The sequence below is a fragment of the Arachis hypogaea genome, chromosome 9, assembly GCF_003086295.3.
Source record: "Arachis hypogaea cultivar Tifrunner chromosome 9, arahy.Tifrunner.gnm2.J5K5, whole genome shotgun sequence".
NCBI classification, from domain to species: domain Eukaryota; kingdom Viridiplantae; phylum Streptophyta; class Magnoliopsida; order Fabales; family Fabaceae; genus Arachis; species Arachis hypogaea.
This window is the reverse complement of record NC_092044.1, coordinates 47,908,078-47,914,521: the sequence shown is the minus strand read 5'-3', so window position 1 is coordinate 47,914,521 and position 6,444 is coordinate 47,908,078. Positions and strand designations below refer to the sequence as shown.

At 37.4% G+C, this 6,444-nt stretch overlaps 1 non-coding gene across 1 annotated transcript; it reads right to left on the bottom strand.

Moving 5' to 3' along the window:
* Positions 1 to 6,052: 6,052 nt before the first annotated feature.
* Positions 6,053 to 6,159, bottom strand: LOC112713913 (small nucleolar RNA R71). The gene has a single exon (XR_003158872.1). It is a non-coding gene; the product is annotated as a small nucleolar RNA R71 (small nucleolar RNA).
* Positions 6,160 to 6,444: the final 285 nt, after the last annotated feature.

The window sequence follows — 6,444 nt, the reverse complement described above, 5'->3', positions numbered from 1 at the left end:
CCTTCAAGGAGAAGGTGCCACCATCACTAAGGTGGACTCATTCCTTAACTTCATTGTTCTTATCTCTCTATTTTTTGGTTTTTGAGCTTCATGTTTGTCTATGTTTGTGTCTTTATTACATGATCATTAGTGTCTAGTGCCTATATCTTAAGGCTATGAATAATTCCATGAATCCTTCACCTTTCTTAAATGAAAAATGTTTTTAATTCAAAAGAACAAGAAGTACATGAGTTTCGAATTCATCCTTGAAATTAGTTTAATTATATTGATGTGGTGACAATACTTTTTGTTTTCTGAATGAATGCTTGAACAATGCATATTTTTGATCTTGTTGTTTATGAATGTTAAAATTGTTGGCTCTTCAAAGAATGATGAACAAGAGAAATGTTATTGATAATATGAAAAATCATAAAATTGATTCTTGAAGCAAGAAAAAGCAGTGAATAACAAAAGTGGCAAAAAAAAGTGGCGAAAAGATTTTTAAGAAAGAAAAAGAAAAAGCAAGCAAAAAAAACCAGTAGCCCTTAAAACCAAAAGGCAAGGGTAAAAAGGATCCAAGGCTTTGAGCATTAATGGATAGGAGGGCTCAAGGAAATAAAATCCAGGCCTAAGCGGCTAAATCAAGCTATCCCTAACCATGTGCTTGTGGCATGCAGGTCTAAGTGAAAAGCTTGAGACTGAGTGGTTAAAGTCGTGATCCAAAGCAAAAAGAGTGTGCTTAAGAGCTCTAGACACCTCTAACTGGGGACTTTAGCAAAGCTGAGTCACAATCTAAAAAGGTTCACCCAGTCATGTGTCTGTGGCATTTATGTATCTGGTGGTAATACTAGAAAACAAAGTGCTTAGGGCCACAGCCAAGACTCATAAAAGTAGCTGTGTTCAAGAATCAACATACTTAACTAATTAATAACACTATCTGAATTATGAGTTCCTATAGATGCCAATCATTCTAAACTTCAAAGGATAAAGTGAGATGCCAAAACTGTTCAGAAGTAAAAAGCTACTAGTCCCGCTCAACTAATTAGAACTAATATTCATTGATATTTTGAGATTTATAGTATATTCTCTTCTTTTTATCCTAATTGATTTTTAGTTGCTTTGGGACAAGCAACAATTTAAGTTTGGTGTTGTGATGAGCGGATAATTTATACGCTTTTTGGCATTATTTTTAGGTAGTTTCTAGTAGGATCTAGCTACTTTTAGGGATGTTTTCATTAGTTTTTATGAAAAATTCACATTTCTGGACTTTATTATGAGTTTGTGTGTTTTTCTGTGATTTCAGGTATTTTCTGGCTGAAATTGAGGGACCTGAGCAAAAATCTGATTCAGGCTGACAAAGGACTGCTGATGCTGTTGGATTCTGATCTCTCTGCACTTGAAATGGATTTTCTGGAACTACAGAACTATAAATGGCGCCCTCTTACGAGTATTGGAAAGTAGACATCCAGAGCTTTCCAGCAATATATAATAGTCCATACTTTGTTCGAGTTTAGACAACGCAAACTGGAGTTCAACGCCAGTTCCATGCTACAATCTGGAGTAAAATGCCAGAAACACGTCACAAACCAGAGTTAAACGCCAAAAACACGTTACAACTTGGCGTTTAACTCCAAAAGTAGCCTCTGCACGTGTAAAGCTCAAGCTTAGCCCAAGCACACACCAAAGTGGGCCCCGGAAGTGGATTTCTGCATTTAGACTTATTTCTGTAAACCCTAGTAACTAGTCTAGTATAAATAGGACATTTTACTATTGTATTAGACATCTTGGTATCTATCTTTGGACGTTTAGTTCTTAGACTTTGGGGGCTGGCCATTCGGCCATGCCTGTACCTTGATCACTTATGTATTTTCAACGGTGGAGTTTCTACACACCATAGATTAAGGGTGTGGAGCTCTGCTGTACCTCGAGTTTTAATGCAATTACTACTATTTTCTATTCAATTCAGCTTATTCTTTTTCTAAGATATTCGTTGCACTTTAACATGATGAATGTGATGATCCGTGACACTCATCATCATTCTCACCTATGAACGCGTGACTGACAACCACTTCCGTTCTACCTTAGAACGAGCGAGTATCTCTTGGATTCCTTAATCAGAGTCTTCGTGGTATAAGCTAGAACCCATTGGCGGCCACTCTTGTGAATCCGGAAAGTCTAAACCTTGTCTGTGGTATTCCGAGTAGGATTCAAGGATTGAATGACTGTGACGAGCTTCAAACTCACGATTTTTGGGATAGTGACAGGCGCAAAAGAATCAATGGATTCTATTCCGACATGATCGAGAACTGACAGATGATTAGCCGTGCTGTGACAGAGCATTTGGACCATTTTCACTGAGAGGATGGGAAGTAGCCATTGACAACGGTGATGCCCTACATACAGCTTGCCATGGAAATGAGTAAGAAGGATTGAAGGAAGGCAGTAGAAAAGCAGAGATTCAGAAGGGACAAAGCATCTCCATACACTTATCTAAAATTCTCATCCATGAATTACATAAATATCTCTATCCTTATTTTATGCTTTATTTATTATTATTTTTGAAAACCATTATAATCATTTGAATCCACCTAACTGAGATTTACAAGATGACCATAGCTTGCTTCATACCAACAATCTCCGTGGGATCGACCCTTACTCATGTAAGGTTTATTACTTGGACGACCCAGTTCACTTGCTGGTTTGTTGTGCGAAGTTGTAAAGAATGTGAGTCAACCATAGTAGTGTGCACCAAGTTTTTGGAGGTATTACTAAGAATTGTTCGAGTTATAAAAAGTGTAGATCACAATTTTGCCTATCAGCACCAATGTCTTAAGAAGAATTGTGAGCCAAGTGTCTGTAGTGAATATGTGTTGAGTACAAATAAGCTAAGAAATGGCCACAACACATGACACTGAGCTAAAGTTTATAGGAAAAGAAAATAAAGGAAATCAATTACCAAGGATGAGTGAATAACAAGAGGTCATAGGAGTATGTTAATTGATACTTGAAGGAGACATTCTACGCCTAAAGATCAATATGAAGTGAGTTACTGCATTTTTCTACATAAAACCCCATTGGCTAATAATAATGACTTGCTGATATGAACATCCCCTTCTGTTTCATTCTTTCTTCTTAATAATTCAGTACTTGCTTAGGGACAAGCAAGATTTAAGTTTGGTGTTGTGATGCGAGGGCATCTTAGGCTAGTTTCACTAGCCTTTTTCTTTGTTTTAATAGGTTTTATGCACTTTTCTTGAGTTGTAAGAAAGCAAATTGGGTAGAAATTCATGCATACCTAGATTCATCCAACTATGATTAATTTGACGCAATTTCATGAGAATAATGCTATAATTACATGTGTGGTAAGAATGATGAGAATTCTCATGACTTTAGCAAGGCTTTGATGCATATATTGGTTGAAGACAAGTGAAGGAAGGCATGGAGAGAAGTTAAAGAAGGAGCATGGAAAAGATGAAGAAGAAACAACGTTGGTGGCCAAGTTGGACCACCAACGTTGCCTCAAACGTTGGAAAGAAAACAGAGCAATTCTCTATATAATTTCTAGTGCTCACATTGGAGGGAACGTTGGACATCCAATGTTACCTCCAATGTTGTAAAAAAATGAGCATTTTGGAGATTCTGAAAAATTGCAGCGACGCCCACGCGTGCTACACGCGTACGCATGGATTGGAATTTCTCACAAATCACGTGCATGCGTAGCTGACGCGTACACGTGGATAGGCAACGTTGGACCCCAAACGCTACCTCAAACGTTGAAGGCCAATGTGCGCGATTGTGGCTTCAAAGTTGTGATTTTAAAAATGCGCAACGACGCGTACACATCCATGAAGCGTATGTGTAACCTTAACTTTTGAGAATCCATGTCATGCGTACAGTATACGCACGCCTGGAAACGCATTTTAGCCCCATGGGTGCAAACACGTTAAGTTCGCATACGCATGGGTAAGCAGAACATTAGCCTTCCAACGTTGAGTCAAACGCGAATGATAGCAAAGTACCTGGTTTTTCTGGTTGTTCTTCTGAAAGGCGTTTGAGTCAACGTTGGCCATCAAACGTTGACTCCAACGTGAAGCATCAGAACGTGCAATTCAAGCACATATCTCTTCTCAACATCAAGGGAAACCAATTGGAGCCATATTTTTCAACCCAATTCCATCAAGGCTGAAAGCCCAATTCAGAGATTGAAGAGCAATGGAAGAAAGTGTATAAGTAGCTTAGAATTTAAGTTAGAGGGACTTTTACTCACTTTTACTTCATTTTTTAGACTTTTCGATTGAATTGAGTTTTCGGTAATTCTTCAATTTTGAGCAATGTATCTTTCAATTTCATTTTCCATTTTGAGAGCTATGAATAACTAAACCCCTTTCATTGGGTTAGGGAGGTCTATTAATTCAATGGATCAATGGTAGTTTTCTTATTTTTCTTCTTTCCTTTCTCTTGATTTTTGTTAGAAAATTTTCGGTCTTAATTCAATTGGATAGTTGTCTTGAAAGAGAAGCTATCCATAATTGGAATTCTTTGGATCCTTGAGAGAGGGATGATGAATTCATGCTTGAATTGCTTTCTCACATTATATTTGATTGGGGGTTGGATGGATATTGTGACATTTAATCCTAGTAATACTTTGATCTATGAATTTGTGTGGTATAATCAGTGACCGAACTTCAACTCGTTCCATGAGAAATTAAATCAAGATATTGGGCAATTGTTCATGATTAGAGAGATTGGTGAGCCAAGACATTGAGATCCAATCATCTAAGATTGCCAAGCAATGTCAATTAATGCATTGATTCAGGAAGAAATGAAAATAATTTGATCCGAAGAGTTCAATATCTCCTAAAACCCAATGAATCCCCATCTCTGATCTACCCATCTTTTATATTCTGCTCTTTAATTTCATGCTAATTCCCCATTCCCATTTAGATTCTTGCAATTTAAGCTTTTGTCATTTAATTTCATGCAATTTAATTTTTGTTATTTAATTTCTTGCAATTTATGTTTTCCGCCAAATTTACTTTCTGTAATTCTCAACCAAATCTGATTTCGCTCAAATAGTATAATTCACCAATTAACATTGATCAACCAACCAGTCCCTGTGGGATTTGACCTCACTCTATTGTGAGTTTTTACTTGACGACCATCTGATACACTTGTCGGTAGGAAATTGTTGAGAGATAGTTTCCGAGAGAATCAAGTTTATGGCGTCGTTGCCGGGGATTTGTTTTGTATTGACAATTATTAAATTGGAGGATAACTAGATTGAGCACTTTTCTTTTCTTTTGAATTTTAATTTCAGTTGTTTATTTTTGTCCTCTACAATTTTTAGTTGTGTTTCATCAATTTTACCTTACTTCTTTACTTTCCAGCAAGCTAACCCACTAACTATTTGATAAATTGCTCTAACCAAGATAACTATACTTTGTTTTAATGGAATCTATATTTGCTTCTTCTTGTACTTGTTCATTTTATGACTGGTAAAAGAGAGGTCTCAACATCTTTTGACAGTGAACCGGAAAGAACCTTCCTGAGGTTTAGAAAGGAAGCAAGAGAAAAGAGGGTTGTTGGTGCAGAAGAAGAGGAGGAAGATTTGGATATAACCATGGAGGATGATATGGAAAACCATTACGAAGGAGAGGTGAATAACCATGCCAGAAGAGTTGGAGCCAACCCTACTGGACAAGAGAGGAGTGTTCTGGGATCAAACATCAATCCAAACCCAGGAAACTGTGGTAGCACCATTTAAAAGCCAACTATCCATGCTAATAACTTTGAATTAAAGCCTCAACTCATAACTCTAGTACAGAACAACTGTTCTTTTGGAGGAAATGCTCAAGAGGACCTTAATGCGCACCTCACTAAATTCCAAAGGATATGTGACACAGTTAAATCTAATGGTGTTTATCCTGACACCTATAGATTGCTACTGTTTCCATTTTCTTTAAGGGACAAAGCATCAAAATGGCTGGAATCATTTCCCAAGGAAAGTTTGACAACCTGGGAGGATGTGGTGAATAGATTCTTAACAAGGTTCTACCCTCCATAAAAAGTTAACAGACTGAGAACTGAAGTGCAGACATTCAGACAACAAGATGGTGAGACAATTTATAAAGCTTGGGAGAGATTCAAGGATTTGACAAGGAAATGCCCCCTTGATATGTTTAATGAGTGGGTGCAATTTCATATCTTCTATGAATGGTTGAATCATGAATCAAAGAAAGCTGTGGACCACTCATCTGGAGGTTCCCTTAACAAGACAAAGACCATTGAAGAAGCCATTGATGTTATAAAGACAGTGGCTGACAATGAGTATTTTTATGCCTTAGACAAAAGCAACAACAGGGGAGTATTGGAATTAAACCAAATGGATGCAATCTTGGCCCAGAACAAGACGATCACCAAGCAACTGGCTGAATTGACCAAGCAAATAAAGAAGAATCAAGCTGT